Raw genomic sequence first — 24,598 nt, forward strand, 5'->3', positions numbered from 1 at the left:
ATAGAAAGTTTATAATCTAAAAATATAAGTGAAAAAGAAAACCAATAACTTTATATTATAGGAATTACAGATAAAGGCAGCTTTGATACATATTTAATATCCCCAGCCACTAGAATTACTTAAATAGTAACAAAAATTTGGTGTTAAAACTAATCAGGTCAGCCCAGCCCTTAGCGGCTTATGACAAACAAATACTTGTTTCACCTGGTTGGGTAGGAATTCCAGAGCAGGTGATTCTGTCTCAGAGTCTCTTGAGAGGTCAAACTAAGAGTACCCCTGTCTGAAGCCTTGCTGGGAGCTAAGGTTCCACTTCCAAGATGGCGCACCAATGGCCATGAGACCGGTCTTCAGTTCTTTGCTATGTTAGGAGGCTTCAATTTCTTCACACCTGGCTCTTTCTACAGATCTACCCAAGTGTTTTGATGATGCGGCAACCAGAAGAAGATAGACTTTCACAACCACGGGATAGAAGCCAAGCACACTGCTCCCCTGGATTCTGTGTCGGAAGGGTAATACAAAGCCCAACCCACATGCAAGAGGAGGGGTATTAATCTGCACTTTCAGAAAGCAGAACTGTCAAAGACATTGTGGATGTATTTTAAGGCTGATGTATTGGTGCATTGTTTGTACTTCAAGAAATTAAAGGGTTAAAAAAATAAAAGAAGGTCAAAGACCTTTCAAACAGGAAAGGTTAATTTGCTGGCTGCGCAGAGAACGGATCCGCTTGAGAGGCTGATAGCATTCATGTCCACGGGAGAGGCTAAGATTTGAACTAACAGGAAAACAGAGAATGTAGAGGACTGTCACCAGGCTCAGGGATGGCATTATAGACAGATGGCTCTAAGTTACTGCAGCTTTTTAAAAATTGATCATTTTCCTGTACAACCTTTTCATATTGTTAAAGGCTACTGAAACTGTAAAACAAACAAACAAACAAACAAACATGTAAAATTATATTGAAAAGAGTCTGTATGGTGGAATAAGTTTTTAAAAGGTACAAACCTTTATTGGTTAGATTATACTACAGAAGCTAGTAATATTGTGGGAAAATGAGAAATTGTAAACATGTAGTTATGAAAATGAAGCAGTAACTCTCTTTAAGTAACTAAAACCAAAAACGCTACTTATTGTATTATTTTTAAATAACAGATAATTGAGTGTTTAGGATCACAAATAAAGTTAAAAATTTAAATATATGCCACCTAAGTTCCTATGGAACTTATAGAAAAATAAATTTAACTTGCATAGCCGAAACTAAAATAGAATAGAAATGTAAAACAAAACAAAAACTTCTTTTGTTTTCAGGGACAGAATCTTGTGGTTTGTGAAGTGCTGGTGATCTCTTGCTTCAGTGTACTGTTTTCTGGGATTCCACATGTGTGCTACTCTACCCAGCTCAAAAAGTTTTGAAATAAAGAAATACACGGCAGAAAGATAATAGTATACAATGAAAAATGTGTCACTTACATTTAATTGATTTTCAAATTAAATATGAAAAGTAATATGAAGTGAGACTATTTTATAAAATTGGATTTAACTCTAAAACAAAGTGCAGCCTGATCATTTTGTATGACCTTTGGTACTTCCTGTTCATTTTTAAAAATTAACTAATTAATATCCCAAATGCTGCCCCTGTCCCCCATCCACTGCTCAGAGTTCCTCATCTCTTCTCTGGAGTGTTGGCCCACTCTCTCTGTTTTCCCCCACCCTGGCACATCAAGGGTCTGCAGGGTTAGGTGCATCCTCTCTCACTGTGGCCGGACAAGCCAGCCCTGGTCCGCACATGTATGTTCTGTAGTTGATGGCTCAGTCTCTGAGAGCTGCCAAGAGTCCAGATTAGTTGACTCTGTTGGTTTTCCCGTGGAGTTCCTAGCCCCTTCAGGACCTTTACTCTTTCCCCCACGTCTTTCATAAGAGTCCCCGACTTCCATCCAAAGTTTGGCTGAGGGTATCTGTTTCAGTGATCTGCTGAGTGGAGTCTTTCAGAAGACAGTTATGCTAGGTTACTGTCTGAAGTACAACAGAGTATCATTAGTGTCAGAGATGGGTGCTTGCCCATGGGATCTGTTTGAGGTCAGGTTTGTCACTGGTCAGCCATTTCTTCAGTTATCTACTCCATTTTTGACCCTACCTTGCTTTTAGACAAGACAAATTGGGGGTCAAAAGTTTTGTGTGTGAGTTGGTGTCCCCATTCCTCCACTGGGGGTCCTGCCTGTCTACAGAAGGTAATCTCTTGTGGTTGCATGTCCCCACTGTTAGGGGACATGAAATTAGGTCACTCGAATTAACGAATTAACTCCTGGGATCCCTCCCCTTTCTCAGGTCTGGGATTTTCCTAGAGATTCTGTCTATACCGCCCACGCCCACTCCTCAGCAGGTACAGGTTTCCATTCATTCTCCTGTCTTGCTGGCTCTCTCCCCTGTTTCTCCTCACACCTGATTCTGAACCCTCAACCTCTCTTCCACCCAGTTTCCTTTCTTCCTCTGCCTCCTCTTGTCTGTGTACTGGAGGGAATTGTGGAGACCTCTGGCATGAGCAGAAAGGGCATGACCTGGGGTGGGGTGGGGAGTGCCACCACTGCCGCTGCTGCTTTGGTGCCATTTCCCAGGCAGCTACTGTTGCTCCTAGACGCTGCATTGGCTGTTCTGAGCCAAGTTGAGCTGAGATGAGCCAAGCTGAGCTGCAGGGGTGGGGTGGGGGGGGTAGGGGGTGGAAGCTGAGGAGGTGGGGAGTGGGGGGAAGGTAGCTGTTTAGCAAGCAGAGTGCAGGGGAGCTTCTGTTGGAGAAAGCTTTGGGAGAGCGCTCTTTTCTGACGGAGTTACAACTCTGTGACAAATGCTGTCAGAAGACAGAATAATTCTCACACACTTTTATTCTTTCTGGATAGGATGGGATGGGGTGGGTCTGGAAACAGGTTCTTCCGTATTGGCTCGGTCTGCGATGCCTCACCTACATGAGGAGGGACTTGTGGGCTCTGCCTCTTGCTCTGCCAGTGAGAGGTGGGCCATCTTCTTGATTGGTGGGGTGGTGTCTGACATTTCTGGAAGGAATCCAGATAGACTTAGGCTGGTCCTATGGAAAAACACAAATAAAACGCATCCTGGTTGTAAGGAGAGGGTCTGGTCCCTTTCTAATTCCATACAAGGAACCACACCATTACACTAGGATAGGAGGTTTAACTTTAGTGTGTGCCAATGGAGGGAGAAAGGAGGGTGTTTGGAGTTTCTACAGATGTTAAACACGTTTAGTGTAGTCAGAGCCATCATTAGTTGTACATTAGGAGGGTAGGTGGTTGTCTTTTGTTTTAGAAGTGGGGCTTTTAGGATTTGTTGTGTCCTTTCTATTACTCCTTGGCCTTAAGGGATGTGGGGAATCCTTGTATGGTGGGCAATTTCCTAATGTGTGCAGAAGGTTTTGAATTGAGAGCTAGTGAAGGCAGAGCCTTGCCCATGATGACAAAGGGGGAGAGCATATGGTGAATAGCCTTTTTGAGTTTTCACCTGTCTGAGCTGTAGCCCACATAAAGTGGGAGTATGTATATATGGTAAGAAAAACATATTTATGCCTACTGAATTGGGGAATATGGGTGACAGTAATTTGCCATAAGGCATTGGATTTGAGGTCTTGGGGATTGGTGCCCATCATTTGTAAAGCTTGGTGGTAATAAGGGATGCACAAGAACATATTTTTATTATTTTTTGGAGTTAAGCAAGGGTGAAGGGAAAGCTTGCATGAAACCCCTTTACATCTGTCTGTGTGTGTGTGTGTGTGTGTGTGTGTGTGTGTGTGTGTGTGTGTGTGTGATTGGTCTGCTTGCTCATGGAGGTTATCAATGTTCCTGTTGAGGCGGTTTGGTCACTGAGTGTATTTTCCTCAGATGTAGGACATGGCAGGGGACTGTGAGATCTGACTCTGACATGCTGGAGGTAGATGGGGCAGGCTCTTTCCTGTAGGAGGGTGGTAACCTGTGTGAGTAGAGGGGAGAGTGGGTTTGTGTCTAGTTTGACAAAGTGGAGCAAATTAATAGCATAGACATTGTCTGAAAGGAGGTTAGGGGACCCTTTTGCTTCATTCCATTTAAAATTCTGGGTGCACCACCCATCAGGTCATGGAGTCAGCACCCCTGGGGTTGGCATAGGGCTCCATGAGTGTACAGAAGGAACTGTAACAGCATTGTTGGGTCATATCTGGCAAGAGCCATATCTTTTAGGGTGGTATTGATAGAATTTAGAGCTTAGATTGCTTCATGGAACCATGTTCTTGGGGAGGATGGCCTTTTTTTTCTCCTTTTAGAGGTTAAAGAGGGGTTGAAAGGAAAGCCAGGGTTGAAACCAAATAAAGTTACACAAAAAGGTCTGGAGGGAGGGAAAAGTTAATTTTTAAGGCATGGAAAAGGTGGGTTTTAGGGGGCGTGTTGAGGTAAGGGAGATCTCTGTTGCAATGGACAAAATAAGTTGAATTTTGTTTGATTTTTCATTTTTGATTTTTTTAATCCTAGAGCATATAGGAAAGTATTAGATGGTCCTTAAGTTGGGAGGAAAGGTGGAAAAGTCTCCCAATATTAATATATTATTCATATAGGGTATACTTTGAGTCCTTTATCTAAATAAGGTTATAATGCAATGGCTACAGCCTCCTGACAAATGGTTGGACTGTTAGCCATTCCCTGTGGGGTGAGAGTTCATTCATACAGTGAGGCTGGGCCAGAGTTGTTAATGAGGGGTATTGAGAGCACAAAGCATTTATAGTCTTAGGGGTGGAGAGGGATAGGAAAAGAAGCAGACTTTTACATCTATTGCTAATAGGGGGACATTGGCAGGGATGGTTGAGATGTGGGGAGCCCCCTTTGGAGAGACCCCCAGACTTGCATGGTTTTGTTAAGTGCCCCTAAATCATGTAATAGTCTCCTCCCATGGGGGGCTCATTTTTATAGTGAACACAGGTGTTTCATGGACTCCAGGAGGGGTATATATGTTGTAACAGAAGCTGTTCTTTTACCAACTGTATGAGGGCTATAAGCTTCTCCCTTTATAGAGGCCACTGTGGATGGCTATATTGGAGAGAGAATCAAGGCAGGGAGTATCAAATCTTACAGTGGCCTCCAGAATTAGGGGTGATTTGGAACAAGGTTTTTAGGGTCTTCTTGGTATAACTTTCATTATAGGTAATGTTCTCTATCTTGATGTGGTCTCTTTTGATTGGGTGGTAAGCTCTACCTCTAAGACTTGTAAAATATCTCTATCTAGAGGATTGGTGGATACTTGAGCTCTATCCTGATGTGGTTTCTTTCTGATTCGGTAGTAAGCGCTATCTCTAAGACTTGTAAGATATCTCTTCCTAGAGAATTGGTGGCAACCTGAGCTACCAGGAAGCATGTGAGGCTGGTAGCTTCATCAGGGTCCTCCCACCTGTAGGCCTGTTTGGTGATGAATGTGTGAGAGGTACCTCTATGCCTAGTAGCTGGGGCCCAGGCACCAGTTGCCATTCACATGGGAACTCTTGTTGTCTTAAAATTGTCTTGTCTGCTCCTACTGTCCCTTCAGGGTCCCCAGGCCTTCAAGCCTTAGCTCAACCTAACCAGGCTTCCTCTCACAGTCCACCAACCCATATCCTATTACTATTTTACTTACCCTTCTAAATGATATTCAAGAGTCCTCATTTGGCTCTTCCTTTTTGTTTAACTTCTTTGGGTCTGTGGGGTGTATCATGGGTATTCTATACTTAATGGCTGATATCCATTTATTAGTAAGTACATGCCATGTATGTCCTTTTTGTCTGGGTTACCTTGCTTTGACACTTTCTAGTTCCATCTGTTTGCCTGCAAAATTCATGATGTCCTTGTTTTTGATAGCTAAATAGTATTCTGTTGTATAAATGAACCATATTGTTTTCTGTATCCGTTCTTTGATTGATATCTGGGTTGTTTTCAGTTTCTGGCTTTTATGAATAAGGCTCCTAGTTACATAGTGGAGCATGTGCCCTTTTGGTATGATGAAGCATCTTTTGGGTATATGCTCAGGAGCAGTATAGCTGGGTCTTCAGGTAGAACTATCCAGTTTTCCAAGAAACCACCTGACTGATTTCTAGAGTAGTTGTACAAATTTGTAATCCCACTAGCAAAGGAGGAATAGTCCCCTTTCTTCACATTCTCTACAGTCTCCACATTCTCTCAAGTGTGCTGTCTTTTGAATTTTTGATCTTAGCCATTCCAGTTGATGAAAGGTAGAATCACAGGGTTGTTTCAATTTGTATTTCCCTGATGAGTTAGAACATTGAACGTTTCTTTAACTGCTTCTTTACTATTGGCGTTTCCTCTGTTGAGAGTTTAGCTCTGTTCCCTTCTTCCTTCCTTCCTTCCTTCCTTCCTTCCTTCCTTCCTTCCTTCCTTCCTTCCTTTCTTTTTAGTGCAAATGCTAGAATGTTTAATATGTAACATACTCAGAGGGCAAGGAAATTGGTTTTGATTTTCATTTTGTCTTGTTTCTTCTTTTCTTCTCTCTTTCACGTCCTCGTGATTCTTCCATATTCAAGTTGTAACTAAAACTTGTACTTAGTAGATCATTATTATTATTTTTATCTTTTTTATTGGATATTTTTATTTACATTTCAAATGTTATTCCCTTTCTGGGTTTCCTGGTCATAAGCCCATCTCCCTCCCCTTCTTCTATGAGGGTGCTCCCTACCCCTCCTGACAGTCCCCTGCACTGGGGGTCTAGCCTTTGCAGGAATAAGGGCTTCTCACATTGGTGCCCAACAAGGTGATCCTCTGTTACATATGCAGCTGGAGCCATGGGTCTGTCCATGTGTACTCTTTGGGTAGTGGTTTAATTCCTGGGAGCTCTGATTGGTTGGTATTGCTGTTCCTATGGGGTTGAAAGCCCCTTCAGCTTCTTCAATCCTTTCTCCAACTGAGACTCCATTCTCAGTTCAATGGTTTGTTACTAGCATTTGCCTCTGTATTTGACATGCTCTGGCTGAGCCCCTCAGGAGACAGTTATATCAGACTCTTGTCAGCATGCACTTCTTGACTTCCTCAATATTATCTAGTTTTGGTGACTGTATATAAGTGGGTTGTATGCCCAGGCTTTGAATGGTCATTCCTTCAGTCTCTACTCCAAACTTTTGTACCTTACCTTCTAATTGTGTTATTTGGATTTTTGGAGTCTAGCTTCTTGAGTTCTTTATATGTTTTGGATATTAGCCCTTTATCAGATGTAGTGTTAGTGAATGTCCTTTCCCAATATGTAGGCTGAGGTTTGTCTTATTGACAGTGTCCTTTGTCTTAAAGAAGCTTTTCATTTTCCTGAGGTTTCATTTGTCAGTCATTGATCTTAGAGCCTGAACCATTGGAGTTTTATTCAAGAACGTATCTCCTTTACCAATGCATTTAAGCTTATTTCCCATTTTTCTTCTATTACTACAAAACTTGGATTTTTGTGTAGCATGATAAATATGGATCTATTCTCCCCAGGCCTGAAATCAGTCAACTAGAAACAAAGAGAACAATACCAAGAATCAACAAAACCAAGAGCTGGGTCTTCAAATCAACAAGATAGACAAACCCTTAGCTATACTAACAAAAATGCAGAAATATAGCATACCAATTAACAAAATCAGAATGAAAAGGGAGACAAAGCAACAAAAAACTGAGGAAATTAAAAAAAATCATCAGGTTTTACTATAAAAGCCTGTACTCCACAAAACAGGAAAATCTAAGTGAAATAGATGATTTTCTAGACAGATACCACTTACCAAAGGTAAATAGAGATCAGACAAATTATCTAAACTGTCTCATAACCCCTAAGGAAATAGAAGCAGTCATTAAAAGTCTCCCAAACCAAGTAAGCCCTGGGCCAGTTGGAATTAGAGCAAATTGTACCAGAATTTCAAAGAAGATCTAATACCAACACTCCTCAAATTATACCACAAAATAGAAATAGAGGAAACACCATATAATTCATTCTAGGAGGCCACAGTCACCCTGATACCTAAACCACCCAAAGACTCAATGAAGAATTAGTATTGTGGACCTATTTCACCTATGAAAGAAATAAAATCACATGATCACATTAGATCACATGATCACAAATCACATTTGTGAGGTTGAAAAGCCCTTGTCAAAAATCAGCAACCCTTCACGTGAAAAGTCTTGGAATATTTGAAATTATAGCTAGAGCAATAAGAGAACAAAAAGAGATGAAAGTGATACAAATTAGAAAGGAAGAAGTCAAGGTCTCACTATTTGTGGATGATGATATGATATGGTAGTATACTAAATTATCCCCAAAATTCTACCAGAAAACTGATAACTTCAGCAAAGTGACTGGATATAAACTTAACTCAAAGAAACTAGTAGCCCTCTTTATAAATGTGCTGAGAAAGAAATCAAGGAAATAACATCCTTCACAATAGCCACAGATAATATAAAATATCTTAGTGTAACTCTAATCAAGTATGTAAAAATCTATATGAGAAGAATTTCAAGTCCCTGAAGAAAGAAATTGAAGGAATATCAGAAGATGGAAAAGAAAGAAGTTGAAAGAATATCAGAAGACGGAAAGATACCCCATGCTCATGGATAGGTAGGGATAACAGTATAAACGGCCATATTACCAAAAGCAATCTACAGACTCAATGCAATTCCCATCAAACGCCAACACAATTCTTAACAAACCTTGAAAGAGCAATTCTCAACTTCCTATGGAAAAACTGAGGATAGCTAAAACAATCTTGAACAGTAAAAGAACTTCTGGAGGTATTACCATCCCTGATCTCAAGGTGTACTAAAAAGCAATAGTAATAAAAATTGCATGGTATTCGTATAGAAACAGACAGGTTGATCAATAGATTTGAATGAAAGACCCAGAAATAAACACACACACACCTGTGGACTCTTGATTTTTGACAAGAAGCCAAAATTATACAATGGAAAAAAGACAGCATCTTCGACTTCTCCCCATATCTTCATCAACCTCAACCTCACTCTTGGTATCTGACTCATATTGATTTCTTCTTTGCATCAGTCGAGCTGCTGGAGAGAGCAGCTGAGTTAAGGAGTACATTTTAGTCATCTGTGTGAATATTTAAACTGTATAGTAGACTATGATTGAAGGTATGAAGTAAGTAGGTAAAAATACATTTTTCAAAATACTCATAGAAATCAGGATGAACACTCATATGAGACATATTTCTTTCTGTTTTATTTTCTGTTTTCTAAAGTCAGGTTTAAATAGGGTAAACTGGACTTGACCAGGCTTAAATTCCTGATTCTTCTACCTCATCCATGAGGGTTACCGGCATATGTTATCACACAAGTTTTTTCATATCATGAATATATACATGCTAGGCATATATTCCAGCAACTGAGCTACATCTCATCCCTCAAGCACATTCTTTCAGCTAAAAATTACATGGGATATTTTATGTGAACTGATAATCCTCTGTGAAGCTTTAACAAAGTTAATACTAGCATGCCAAATAATTTAGAAAATGATATATGTATTATAAAAACATTTATAAAGTGATGTTCAGTGGAAATGAAAAGAGAAATTATTATTATGGAGTAAGTTAACTGAAAATTTCTAAGGCTATAGTAGAATTATAAGCTCCAAAACATTTATTTCATAATGTTCCTATATAAATCTATACTAGGGTTCTAATATGAATATGACAAAATTATATCAATAAATAATTTAATCATCATAAATTCAGGAATTGTGCTGGATATTTTAGAAAACATATCTCATTGAAATATCATAAGAGCTTGAAAAATTCATTAAACCAAGTTAAATTGTGAACAGCCTTAGATTTTACAAGTTAAAGTAGCTTGTCCCAGGTAAAATACTTGTGATGGCTAGTCATGATAACTTTATTGAATGGAGAAGTGCATAGGTAATTAGTAAAGCACACCTTTGCTTTTCCAGATAGAATGAACTGGGAGAACCCACATGCAGGTTCTCTCATCTCACAGCTGTAGACATATGCAGACAGACAAATCTGCTCAGGAATTACCTTATTCTGCTTCCTGACCACCAAGAGCTGTGGAACTTCTAGCATCTGTTCCCACTGTCATGATCCAGAAACAATGGAGATGGCCAGTTGTGGATTGAAACCTTTGAAATCAGGACCTAAAATAGTCTTTCTTTCTCTTAAGCTGTTTATGACAGTGAGATTGTAACATGATGCAAAGTCTAACTAATCAATACAATTTCAAAAGAATAGAGGCATTTGTATTTGCTTGAGTCTATGATCTGTACTTTTCTTCCATATTTAGATAAATATTATGTTCAAAGATGTTTAAGATTTATGTTTAAATTGTCCAGGAGCCACCTAGGATAGGCTAAAGCTAGCAAGTTATCTTCCTGGAGGTGAACCACCATTTTTTTTACATGGTCTTCGATGGGTGATCTCTATGAAGCAAGGTCCTGAAGAGACTTCTTCTCAGGATTGCTTCTTGAAGTTGATATGCCTTTCCTGTCATTATTAAATTAATATAATAATCCCTTGGCATTAGCTGACCATATTGATGAGATTTCCTGCAGATCAACATGAAGATGATCTTTCATTACTAAATGCTGTTTAGATGGATTAATGATTTTATAGGATTCCTGATTTGATTCAAATAATTTTAGGAAGAAAGTTTTAAGAGATGGTCTTAGTTCCTTTGTTAGACACAATGCAGTTAGAATCAAGAATAGAATGTGCCCACTCATATAATAAGTAAAAACTGCATAATAAGAAATATAATGAGACTTCATAATCACACTAAAAGGAGAAATAGACTTGGGTCAAATTTGTGTTCAAAGTAAAACATTTAGGTCTAAGGCTAAAGTTACAGGTGTGTACCATGACAAGGCAAGGCCATGTAAAATCTGTTGCTTTGAACTTATAACAAGCATGCAGAATGAAAAACTGCTTTGAACTTAATATCAGCATCCTTCTGCAATTCCCATTTTTTTAACATTTAATATCTGGGGTAATTTTCTAAGAACTTTTGTCTAAGAAGGTATGTAAAGGCCAAAGCTATATAAAGGAAGTTGGTGGCTTGTGGAAGCTCTGCCCCATCCATCCATCCATCCATCCATCCATCCAAATCTATATGTCTGTTTATATATATTATGAACGTACATGTGTATGAATGTAAGCCTGTATGAACACTTCTGTAGCTGATGAGATAGATGCTTTGGCCAGAGTGTGTGTGTGTGTGTGTGTGTGTGTGTGTGTGTGTATACATGTATTTCTAAAAGCTATAAAAAGCTAAAAGCAATAAATAAAAGGTGATATATCCATTTTCTGCTTCGTGCACTGGGTGTTTTTTCTGTGTGAGTCCTTTCTTTTCTAGTTTACAAAGAATTAACCAGCCAAGTGAGTAAGGGGCTCCTGGATGCCTGGCCAGAGATAGGAGATTTAGCAATAAATCCTTTACCTAATTTCTACCCTACCCCTGCCCTCCCATTAGCAATAAGTGTCAATAGGTTCAGAAGTCTTCAGGTTCTGGCCTGAAGTAACTTAAAGTCAAGATAGGTATGCTTTGTTATACAAAGCAATCCTAATCTCTTTCGAGGTCAAGACTTGTCCCCACCATTTGCTCTTTCCCCTCCAGCTACCTTCAAAAGAAAACTAGAGCTCTGAAGTTGGCCTTCCTCATAAAATATTACATTAAAGATGTTTATCTCCATAGTACAATGGAAATGTAAGTGACTAATAACAATAAAGAAATACCTCACATTCCACAGATCCAAAGAAACTGGGTAATAAGGAGGTTCCAAGGGAGGATGTGTGAATCTCCCTCAGAAGTGGAGGGAGAGAGGAAACTCCAAGAGAGGGGATGAACTGAAGTCGGTGGGCAGGCAGGTGGGGGGAACTTTGGTTACTACCTGGAGGTCTGGGATAGGGGCAGTCTATGGAGTGACTCTAGCGGAGATTCCTAGCAAAGAGAGATATAGAGACTGAAATGGCTGCTTCCTATAGCCAGACAAGACTTCCAGAGGGGAGAGGACCACATCAAATCCATTCAACTAAAATTTGTCTTGATTGTAAGAGGTGCAGGCTTAAAGATGGAGCAGAGACTGAGAGAACAGCTAACCAATGACTACCCCAACTTGAGAGCCATTCCAAGGGAGAGAGCCAACCTGACAGTGTTAATGATACTCTGCTATGCTTGAAGACAGGAACCTAGCATAGCTATCTCCTGAGAGGCTTCATCCAACACTAATGGAGGCAGATGCAGAGACCTACAGCAAAACTTCAGGCAGAGCTTGGAGGGTCTTGTGGAAGAGAAGTGAACAAGCCTGAGGGGTCAAGGACACCACAAGAAGACCTAGAGAGTTAACTGACCTGTAGAACCTGGCTCGCCAACAGGAACAAGCAGGAGCTGGACCTAAACCCCCTACACACTGTAGCAAATGTGCAGCTTGATTTTCATGCGGGTCCCCTAAATAAGTGGAGCTGGAGAGGGGACTGTTGTGGTCTCTGTTGTCTGCCGTTGGGTCTCCTTCCCCTTCCCTGGACTGCCTGGTTGAATCTTAGTGGGAGAGGATGTACCTTGTCCTTCTGGTATTAGATGTCCCAAGGTAGGGTGCTACCCAAGCAAAGCAGACAATGGGCGGAAGGGATTTGAAAGGATGGGACTGGGAAGAGGTGGGAGTGGGAGCTATGATTGGGACATAAAGTAAAAAAAAAAAAAGAAAAAATTATTGGAAGAAAAAAGAAATAGCTCTTTATTGAAATATTGTATGATAATAAAAATGATCATTATTAATGCTTCATAGTAATATTTTATTATTTATATGGAAGTAGATTATAAATAATGTATAAGTCAACAAAGTCTATTTTTATGTTTTTATTGGATATTTTATTATTTACATTTCAAATGTTATCCCTTTCTTCCCCTTCAGAACCCCCCTATCCCATCCCCCTCTCCCTGCTTCTATGAGGGTGCTGCCCCACCTGCCCACCCATTCCCTCCCTGCCTCCCTGCTCTGGGACTCCCCTATACTGGGGCATCGAGCCTCCATTTTTTGAGTAGGTTTTATGCTTAAAAATTACTTATTAGAGTCTACCCATCTGGCATTTGGTAGCATTTTGGCATATCTCAAAGAACTTACTTTAGAACAATTATGGAGACATTTGTCAAGAATTTGGATAAGAAATATTACAAATTTACAAAGATTTGTAAAGATTGATAGGCATCCTCCTCAAATGTTTTTGATATCTGTATTATTAAAATTACCCACCTATATTATTGTTTTATAATTTCTTACAATATGCTTTTATAAAGATGATTTGTATTTATCTTAATTTTCTACTTATTTAAAATGCACAATGCTTTTTCTGTCTAGATACCTGTAAAATAAAATATCTTTAAAATAATTCACTATTCATTATTCTTGTGAAGGAAATTTGAGAAAAATGTGAAGTAATCTGACTCATGATTAAAGTATTAGCTGAAGTGGAATATTGTTATATGTAGACTTTTCCCATCCTGGTGTAGTTTGCCACACAGAAACTGACCTTGCTCATTCCTTTGGAGATAACTGGATTTTCTTTTTTACTGTACCTACTTTATTTAGCTTGGAAGAGGTGAGATAGTTTTGAGGATGCCAGTAAATTGGAAAAATGTAAAAGAAATGGACGTTTTCTTAATATATACCACTTATTGAGATTAAATCAAGATCAATTTAAACAAATCAATAACCTTTAAAGAAATACAAACAGTCATGAAAAGTCACTCAACCAACAAAACAAAATAAGACAAAACAAAACAACCAAGGCCTATAAGTTCAGCTTCCTTTCCTTTCCCAAAGAACCTGTCCAGCAAGTACCTAGGAGTCGTGGACCAACTCTCCATGCAAATGAGGCATCTACAGAAACTTTAATTCTAGCCAATTATTTTCATTACCCTGAAAACTCCTTCCCAATCTCCAGGGTCCATATATAACACAGATTCACCCCAATAAAGTGTATGTATACAACCCCACTTCCGTAAAGTACTCACATAAGCTAAGATTGTCTAAGGGAGCTGTTTCATTGAAGACTTCTGGAGAAAGCCTTCATTTAAGCACTAAGATCCTGCAGCACTAAGATCCTCAGACAAGCTCTCACCCTTTCCATTGACACTCAGTTCTGTCCAGACCAGGGTCCTGCAGTACCCCACAGGTTCCAGACTCTGCTTCATCCTTCCAGCCTGGCGGGCCCTAGCATTTGGACACAGTAAGAGGGAGAAAGCAGAGGACAAGGAGCTACAGGCAGAGTCCCAAAGTGCAAACCACATTCCCCATTACTTCAGTACTCAAACTTCAAGACAGTACTTGCAGGTGAGTTCCATACCCCTTATATTTTTGGTGGTGAGCCTAGCCTTTAACGGCTGAGCCATCTCTCCAGCCCTCCATACCCCTTGTACAGAACCAGAAGCCCAAATAAACCTGAGAGTGGCCCGACTCTGGTATCTCAATACAGAAATCAACAACAACAACAACAACAACAACAACAACAACAACAACAAAACAACAAGCAGACATATATGGTGAGCAGTATTTTCAGTTCCCAGGGTAAGCAAACTGGAGTGAAATTGACACATTCCAAGATCATCATAGGTTAACTTTGTCTTTCTGGGTCTGTATCACATCAATTAGAATAATTTTTCTAATTCTGTTCATTTACGTGCCACTTAAGTTCATAGACCTTCGCATTCAAGTACATTTGACCTAGTTTTATGAATTAATGCTTTAATATTAACTTTTATTTCTCTTTCCAGTTAAACTTGTATTCTTTCCCAATATAAGTAGATGTATAGCTTTGATTTTACAATTATTCTACAGTCTTCTTATTAAAACTTTTATTATAAAGAGCCAGAAGCATCCTGACACCAGGCCAGCATTTTGTTCCAAGCTGTGAAGCATTAATTTAATAAAAACATATAGCCATATGGAAAAATAGCTATCAAATTTTATATTGTAGATGAAGTATGACCCCCTGCCCCCATGTGGCTGAAGACCCCATATGTTCCTCTCTACATATGTGCTGCACCTCTGTGAGCTAGACAATCATTTTGCTCTAATATATAATATATAATACATAGGAAGTCTACCTTCCTGTCAACTTTGATGAAGCACAAGTAGCATTCGCCGTTGCTCAATCAATGATTTGCAAAATCAATGAATGCCTCCAGGGCCAGAGTAGCACATATTTCCCTTGATGACTTGGTAATGTGCTGCCTTTCAAATGACATCGACCCAGGCCACAGCTCTTGTTACAGAATCCCAGAGGCCAATGGTCCTGATTTACCAGTGACACACAAGAATCCAGGCAACCTGTTATGAAAGCCACTAACCAATGCAGTGGTCATCTAACTAGGTTAACACTTCATTAACTTCATGAACACTTTCCTGGGTGATCAGTCAGGTTTTCCATTCTTAACAAGTGGTAATTGTTTTAACAGCTCGGATGCTCACATAGTAGAAAGTTGATTAAGGATTTATTTTCAAATTTAAGAAATGAGAGATTTTTTCAGCTGGGCATGGTAATGCATGCCTTTAATCCCAGCATTCAAGAAGCAGAGGCTCTCTGTGAGATCTCTGTGAGTTAGAGGAAAGCCTGGTCTACATAGAGAATTCCAGGATAGCTAAGGCTACACAGAGGACACCTGTCTTGAAAATAAAAATCCAAACAAACAAACATTCCCCAAGCAAAGAAGACAGTATTTCAGCAGACCAACTATACCCCAGTAACAAGTAACTAGTTTGAAAGAAAGGGGTCTTCTTGATTCATCTCTTTTCTTATAGTATCTTCCTGTCATCTGGAGGTGCCACTGAATATGAGATGGGGCTGTGTATGGCATGAGTGGAGCCTAAACTGTAACCAGCTAGTTTAATGCTGAAATGACTATAGTTACAGGATTGAGGATGTGAAATGTCAGTCAGCAAAATGACCAAAGTTGTCATAACGGAGAGAGGACTTTCTGGGGTGAAAAAATAACAACTTCTGGTCTTTCTCTGATTCTAATATAGAAATGACTCATTTCTAAAGATTTTACCAATTTTTCATGAAAATGTTCAAGAAATACAGCAGAAGGGTGACCATTGAAGTCTGGATCATCACATGACAATCCCATCCTCTATTTCAGCTGGACATTTCTAGCTTATGTACATCTCAGAATCAGTGCTATCCCTGAATCCCAAGTTATTATGTTGGAAATGCCAAGAGTTTGGAAGCACCCTGAGCAGAAACCAACTAAAAAGGACTGATGTACTAAGAGCACGTCAGATGGGAGTGGAGGCACATGGGGCTTTCAGGCAGGGGTGTTTCAGTTTACAGGGACCTTTGTTCAAGGAAAATCTACATTTGCAATAACTGCTTCTTAAAACCAGATTAAGAAAATTTGACGGCATCAGTGAAAAATTTGACAACTCTTTGAACAAGAAGCTAGTGCTAGAGCATCCTAGCAACTTTGGTACAGGATGATACTCTGCATGTTACCAATATATATATATATATATATGTGTGTGTGTATATATATATATATATATATATATACATACATATATATATATATATATATATAACACCAACTCAAACACAGACCCTCTGATCTACAATGATGTCCTGCCTGCAAGCCCTAGTGCAATGTTATAGGTGTCCAAACAATATCTATAGGATATTTTATATATTTACATTTCAAATGTTATCCACTTTCCGCCTTTCCCATGCACCAACCAATATCTATATGAGATGGGACCCATACCTGATACTCCTCAGGTGACCAAGAACCTGACACTAGATAGTCCAGGTACCTGGGAAAAATCAAATACCACTGGCCTTAAAAAATAGAAATAAAAATATAAATAAAGTGACTCTAAATGACATTCTGCCACACCTACAGATTAGTACCTTATTCAGCCATCATTAGCGAGGCTTCATACTGCAGTAGTTGTGAACAAATACCGAGGCCCTTAGTCAGACATTATGGAGAATTAGAGGCTTTAGAAAACTCATCCCCAAATGGGATGAATCATCAAATTTCTCCTTCTAGGGTTCAGTGAATCATGGGGAAGAGGAGGCAACAAAAATATCTGAGCCACAGGGGATGGAGAACACCAGGAAAGCAAGGCCTTCTAAATCAACATGCACAAAGCTTATATAAACTCAGAGGGATTAAGGCCACATGCAGAGAAAGGGTCTGTTCAAGTCTGTATCAGGTCCTCTGCATATATATTATAGCTTCCAGGGAGTGTTTTTGTAGGATTTGTTAGTGTGGGAACAAGGGTGGTCTCTATTTCTTCATCCTTCTCACGGGTTAATTTCTTTCTGTTTGTTTTGACCAATGCCTTTGTGTTAATTTTTGTTTTATCATTATATTATAGTAATTGTATTATATTATAGTATTATAATCTCTTAGAAAACTGTTGATTTTCTAATGGGAGATAGAAAAAGAGTAGATATGGATAGAAGGAGAGGTGGGGAGAAACTGGGAGGAGGGGAAATCATAATCAGGATGTATTATATGAGAAAAAACTTTAATAAATGGAAAAAAATATACAATAATAATGAAAAGACTAAAAATAAATAATTTACATGAACAGATATCTCAAATGATTTATGTTAAATAAGCTAGATATAAAAGCTCCAGAGTATTTTGAAAACACAACACAAATATGGACAGAGGCAAGTTATGCTGAAAGAGTAGACAATGTCCAGGAGGCAGACCAGACAGAAAGGACTATTTCAAACTTTCTGGTTTATAAAGGTTTTAGCTATCTAGTGTGCTTCAAAGATTTTGTTTTATTTTTAATTATGTTCAAAATGTACATGTCTGGATGTGGTTATGTGTTCATGAACACAGATGTTTGTCAGTGCTAGAAGGGCCTTTGAACCTGGAGGCAGGGAGATTGTGAACTGCCTGCTGTGGTAGCTGGGGACAGAACACAGCTCCTCTACAGTCTGTGCTGTCCCCACCGAGTCATTTCTTCTTCCTCACTTGTTCAGTGAGAGAAGATAATTTCACACGAGCACATGACTGTCAAAAAGTAGCCAAGCAAGCATATCAGGTATGTGAAGTTTTTCTTCTGTTCTTTTATTTCACCTACAAAACAAACAAAGCAAACAAAAACCAGTAGTTAGGAGCCGCCAGCTACTGCTTGAGTAAACTTGCAGACACTACCTCACAAGGGCTCATCAGCTTTCTCCGCTAACTCATCTGTCACTTTTTCTTCGGAGATACTGTTAAAGTATGTTTTCCTCAACATCGGCATCCCTCTCTGATTCATGGTACCCACATGTAGATATGGTAAACAATCATCCAGCTACTATAGTCTCCTTTCTGGCTCCATAGCTGCGGATTCTGACATTTAGCCTGGCTCTTGCAAAGCCTTTATTCAATTCTGCCCCAAATGGCCATTGCCAGTTTATGGGCGTCTTCTTGTGTAGTGTTATTGAGTATGGCAGCTAGGGTTCAAATCTTCCCTTTACCTACGTGGATTTTAATTTTGTTAAAGAACAGTCCAGGGCTTCAGCTTTCATTTATAGAAGTTGTAACATTTGGATTCTTAGTATCAATCTTATAGGGTTTCATACACATTAAATGTGTATATGGCTTATAACAGAATTGATATTTCCTGTGATACATGTGTGTTAAATATTAGTAGTTAAATATTCTTATTTCTCCTTCTATGGAATTATTATTTCCCTCTCTCAGCTCAAATCCTTTTAATACATTGTCATAGCTCAACTCCTCCACTCTCCCAAGAAGAGCTTGTGAATCAGCATATATCACACATGCTTTCAGAACCTTTCATACATAAAATATGTTAGAGTGACTTCTTATTGCTAATGATGTAATTGTTAGTTAATGGATCTCCCCTACACTATGTATAAGCCTTTCTGTGTCAGGAATCTTACTCATCTCAAAACATAATTTCACAGAGTGCGTGCGTGCGTGCGTGTGTGTGTGTGTGTGTGTGTGTGTGTGTGTGTGTGTGTGTGTGTGTGCGCGCATGCATTTCAGAAGATAATTTGTAAGAGTTGGTTTTCTTTCCTACCATGTTCAGATTCAGGTTGTATGAAGTGTCAAATAGTATCCAGAGTATAGAAAAGGCTTTGGCAGTAAACATGTTTATCTGGCTCATTTTTCTTTTCCACGAATTGTGAACTAGTTCATAATTTTTTAATAAATGTTGAGCAAATGCACGAGTAATTTGTGACTTAGTCCAGTTTAATTATTCAACTTCACAGCATTACACTGCAAGAATGACTCTTCACTATGCCCTAAAGGCACAGGTTACAGAAGATTGATCATGCTGTGGAAAGGTAGACTAAACCACAGGCAGGTAATAACTGCTTGAAGAATTTTCAGAGGAAATGATTGGGGTGAACCACATACAATAGAATATGACCTAATAAACTTTGGCTTTAGATCTATTAGTCAGCTTCTCATTTATATTACTGGGATGCTTTTAAACCTCTAACACAGAGAAATGCACAAGAAAGCTCCACAAATGCCCAGCCACATTGTCTCAAAGGCCACTCCTCAGCTCATGTTCACCACTAGACTCCCAGTGTCTGTGCTGTAAAGGAGCCAGGGAAGGAGAGATAGTTTGACAGGAATGCTGACGCTTTGACGTAGCTACTGGTCTTCCTAACGGAAATTGCAAAGTGATGAATTGCAGGGGCCTCAGAGGTGGTGGACCAACAACCTTCTGGGTTTTTAAAGAGAAAACATTTCAAATCTGGTGAGATATATGTGTAAGTAAGAGAGAAAGACAAAGGGTACAGGCTAATTTTTCTTGGGACAAAACATCTAAGCAAAAGTAACCTTGGTTAGACAAGTTAGACAAGAAAGGGGAAGAGAAGGGAAAACTGGGATCCATGTAAAATCTAGGGACACTGGAAAGTCATCAAACTGTAATACTAAGCAAATTATAGCATCTACACTGAGCTTACTGTGAAAGATTAAAAAAATTATTTGAATTTCTTGGCCAATAAATGCTCAGCAGATGCACCCTAGCCTTTTAGTTTTTCAATTATATGATAAATGTTTATTCATTTTTGTGGGAATAAGCACTATATTAAGCATAAAATTCAATTATTGTACACATTATAGTATTTGACATGTAATCATCTAAAGTGTGTTCTCACATTGGGTGACTTTTGTATATATATACATATATATACATATATAATACACACATAAAAATATATGCACCCTGCATATTCAAACAAATTATATTTGAATGATACCTAGTGTTTTGTTTTTCACACATGATTTCAGCTCTCCTTATCTAGCTTTACTATTGTAGGTGAAATATGTAATCTTACCAATTGCTTTATCTACTTGTTATGTCATATGTAGATGATAAAACAAAGATAATGTATTGGCCAAATTCCCTGAAATCCTTGCCTATGATTGTAAAGTGAGTGACTAAGGAAGGATTTCAACCTGAACAATATACACAGATTTGTCTTTTAACCATGCTGATATTACTTCCTACATAAGGTAAATTTCATCCCTACTCATGAATGAAAAAAAATCAAGGCAAAAGATTATATGTTAACTGAGTTAAACCCGATGTTTAGCCAGAACTTGTGGCTTCTCATCCCTGTGTATCTTGTTTTAAGTATATGTCGTGATTTGAAGCTGAGTGTCCCCCATGGACTCATGTTCTGAATGTGTGTTCTGCAGCTGGTAGCACTATTTTAGAGGGCTTTGGGCCTAGTTTCAGTTGGTCGTTAGTTCCTGTCATGCTTTCTCTACTTCCTTTTGGGTCATGATGAGAACATCTCCCAACATCCATGAACTGAGCTACTCTGCCAGGCATGCCTTCCAAAGTCCCCTCTGTCAGGTATTTTGGTCACACCAATGCAAAGTAACTAATACCATTTCTTCTCAATAATGCTTGTGTCAGTAAGTAAATGTACCAATAAAGTTATTTTTCTTTTCAATAGTTAGGTTGGCAACACAGTGTTGAATTAGCATCTTCTTTCATGCATCTTTAGGGTGCACTTACATTGGTGGAGTGACATGGAGAGGTATGAGAGTTTTACACACAGTTCAAATCTTACTCAGAGGAGTGCAGGAGCACAACATTGTTTAATTCTTAAATGCACGGCACTAGTTTATGTTTAGGTTATTATTAGTAGACCAGGAGCATCTTCACTTTTCACACTGTTTGCATTTATTTGTAGCATAAATTTCCTGATTGCAGTCAACTGAGGAATGGTCTTATTGGCTCATGGCAGCATGCCATGTTTAGGAACTGATGTGGGTCACCTTACCTTTGAGTTAGAGAGCACCCCCAAGCTGTGAAAATATAGCTAGAGCCAGTGCTTAAATAAAGCAGAGAAAGGTACTATTAATTTTGACCTTGGAAACTTAGCTCTTAGATTTTATTTTGTCACATTAATGAGATAATTTCAAAGCACTGATTTCTAACTTCTATGAAAAATGTGTTTTGAGTTAATGAGAAGATTGCGTGTTTTGAAAACAGTGAATAAAGGGAACACTGCTTACTGCAGCAGCATCTCCAGACAATTTTACAAGTTCAGGATTCTTTTTGTCCTTGTTCTGATTACATATGTGACAACACTATTGAAGAAATATCCACTGGATGGGATATGGAAGCAAAGTTTAGAATAGTGACTCAAGGAATGGCCATTCAGAGCCTGCTCCACATGTGGCCCATATATATACAGCCACCAATACTAGATAAGATTGATGAAGTTAAAAAATGCATGCTGAAAGGGACCGGATATAGATCTCTCCTGAGAGACACATTCGGAGCATGTCCAGTACAGAGGTCAATGCTAGCAGCAAACCACCGAACTGAGAACAGGACCCCCTTGGGGGGAATTAGAGGAAGGATTGAAAGAGTTGAAGGAGCTTGCAACCCCATAAAAACAACGATGCCAAACAACCAGAGCTTCCAGGGACTAAACCACTACCGAAAGACTATACATGAACTGACCCAGGGCTCCAACTGCATATGTAGCAGAGAATAGCCTTGTTGGGGCACCAGTGGAAGGGGAAGCTCTTGGTCTTGCCAAGGTTGGACCCCCAGTGCAGGGGAATATGGGGGGCACTAAGGGGGTGGTATGGGGAGAATACCTCTATGGGGGAAGGGAAGGGGAGGGAATGTGGGCTTATGGACAGGAAACCAGGAAGGGGAATAACATTTAAAATGTACGTAAAGAAATATATAATGAAAAATTTAAAAAAGAAAGATCTATGTATTTGAAAGACAGCAAGGAGGGAATATGGAAGAGCTTAGAGGGAGGAAAGGGAATGGAGAAATGATGTAATGATATTTCAATCTCAGAAAATAAAAGAAGTACCTTTTCTTTAAAAAAAATCCATGATTTTCAAATTTAATTTTTTGTTCCACATAACCCAAACTACTTTATAGGGCTAGGGTTTATATGCTCAAAGAAAGAGTAGATGAATTTAATGCCTCTGGCTTTATTTCCCTTGGAATACACAACAAAACAGATCGATTTCCTATTGCTGCTGCAGCAAGACTCTTTATGACAAACTATCACAACACGTACGCTTAACCGACAGGCCTCCGGAATGGGTTCTCAGTACTGACAATGTAAGAACTCACAACTCTGTGGTTTTATATTTCTACAAATCAGACATCTGAAGTAGGCATCACAGGCTAAGACTCCATTGTTATCTCTTCCTTCAGAAATCTTTTGGGGGAAAGAAATCTTTTATTCTCCCTTTTACCTCATTGGCTTATTGACCTCTACCACCATTGTCAAAATTAGCAGTGTTTCCTTTTCAAGTTTCTTTCTGACTCAGCTGCCTTTCTCTTTGAGGTTTAAATGCTCAAGTGGACACACTAGACTACCCTGGATAAATAAGACTACTCTCCAATCTTAACATCTGTAAGCACATCTACAAAGCTCTATGTCACATATATTCATTACTTTTGTTGTGGTCAAATACCTAGAAAGAGCAACTCTATTTTAATTAATTTATATATACTGAGTTAGAGGAAAGCATCCGGAAAGAGTAGACCTATATGACATCAATGAAATACAGAGTACTCTAGTGTCTGTAAAATGTGGAGGAAGTAGAGACTGTTTTAGCCCTGAGAATCATTTAAAGAGGGATTTCATGCATATATAGTAATTAAAAAAAAAGCATCACACAGTATATTTAAAGAACTAAGACATTTGTAAGGAGACATATTCAACTCATCAAAAATTTTAGTATGAAGGAAGAAATCCTGCGCCTTTTCTGTGTCCAATAGAAAGGATGATGGCGGTGCCTGAGGTTTGCCCTGGCTGCAGGAGCAAGCAACTGGAGTTGTTAGAATAACACTGGACATATCTCTCCAGTTACTTACTGTAACAGTAATTTTAAAAGGTGTATAGTTTTTCTCTCCCCAGCTAGCTCCCAAAATGAACGAGATTGAGACTACTAGATTTGTTTAATCAAGATTTACTACTTATTACCTGGGCAGTCATAGATTTAATTTAGTCCTTTAAGTTAATCACTTTACTGCCCAACCAAAATCCTTGAGATACTCACATTTTAGTATTGGTCTGGCTTTCTGGGTTTCAGATATGTTTCCCCATGATGTCCCCTCTCACTATCCTCATTGCTGAATTTCTCTTACTCTTCTCTCTCTCTGACTCCTAAAGCAGATAGCAGTCCTGCCCTATATCTCTTCTGCTCAGCCATTGACTGATCAGCTTTTATTGATATGATAGAAAATAAATTGTAAACATTGTTTACATAAACTAGAAAACGAAGCTATTTGGAATAAGTATTACAATGCCATCTCCAGATTTCAACAAGATAGGAGGGCAAGATAGAAACCAGCATTTGAATAGCACAAGGATACTCTTTAAACAGTGCACAAAACATGATGCCTACAGCTTACCTTCTGTTTCAGTATTCTAAATTTTCAAACATAAAACATCTAGATTTTTGTCAAAGAAATTATGGAAACTGTGTTCCCATTTTTTAGAACCACTAAAAGGGGAAGAAATGAGAAAATAAGTTATTGACCTATGAAGTCACTGGCTTATTGGGTAAAGGCTCTTGTCTTGTGAGATTGGTGATCCAGTTAAATCCCTGGAATCCAATTAAAGCAAAATGAGAGAACTGACTCCCAAAAGTCATCCTCTGACAAATAAACGTGACAATATGTGTCTTCTTCATGTCAACCCCTTTACAAATAAAAAGTTAAATTCAATGAGTTCTGTTTTTCTGTTCAGGACATTGAGGATATCTTGCAAATGGTGGGTTCCTAGATACCATTTCAAATATCATAAACTATGTAGATTACTTTTCTTTATTACTATCTATGTGATTATTTTATTAGGACCACAGAAATGAGAAAACTGGTGCTTTTTCTGTTCTGGAGCTAGAATGGCACATGACAAATGATTAAAATCTAAAACAAGAGTTTGGGAGATAGCTCACTGAATAAGAACACTTGTTGCCTAGATGTGAAGACCTGAGTTTAAATCCAAAACCAACAGAAAAACCAAACATGGCCAAAACTGTAACCCATATAACCCTGAAACTCCATGTGTGTCAGGATGAGAAAAGGGGATGCTGGGCTTGCTGACCTCCAGTCTTACTCCAGAGTC

At 38.9% G+C, this 24,598-nt stretch overlaps 1 long non-coding RNA gene across 1 annotated transcript in view; it reads left to right on the forward strand.

The window, feature by feature from the left end:
• The window catches only part of LOC108349981 (uncharacterized), a 91,847-nt gene extending 90,298 nt beyond the window's left edge, over positions 1-1,549 (forward strand). Inside the window, exon 4 of the long non-coding RNA XR_015674349.1 lies at positions 368-1,549. This is a non-coding gene — a long non-coding RNA (uncharacterized LOC108349981). The remainder of the gene's footprint in view (positions 1-367) is intronic.
• Positions 1,550-24,598: the final 23,049 nt, after the last annotated feature.

This window comes from Rattus norvegicus, chromosome 2 (genome assembly GCF_021556685.1).
Source record: "Rattus norvegicus strain SHRSP/BbbUtx chromosome 2, alternate assembly SHRSP_T2T, whole genome shotgun sequence".
Taxonomy (NCBI): Eukaryota; Metazoa; Chordata; class Mammalia; order Rodentia; family Muridae; genus Rattus; species Rattus norvegicus.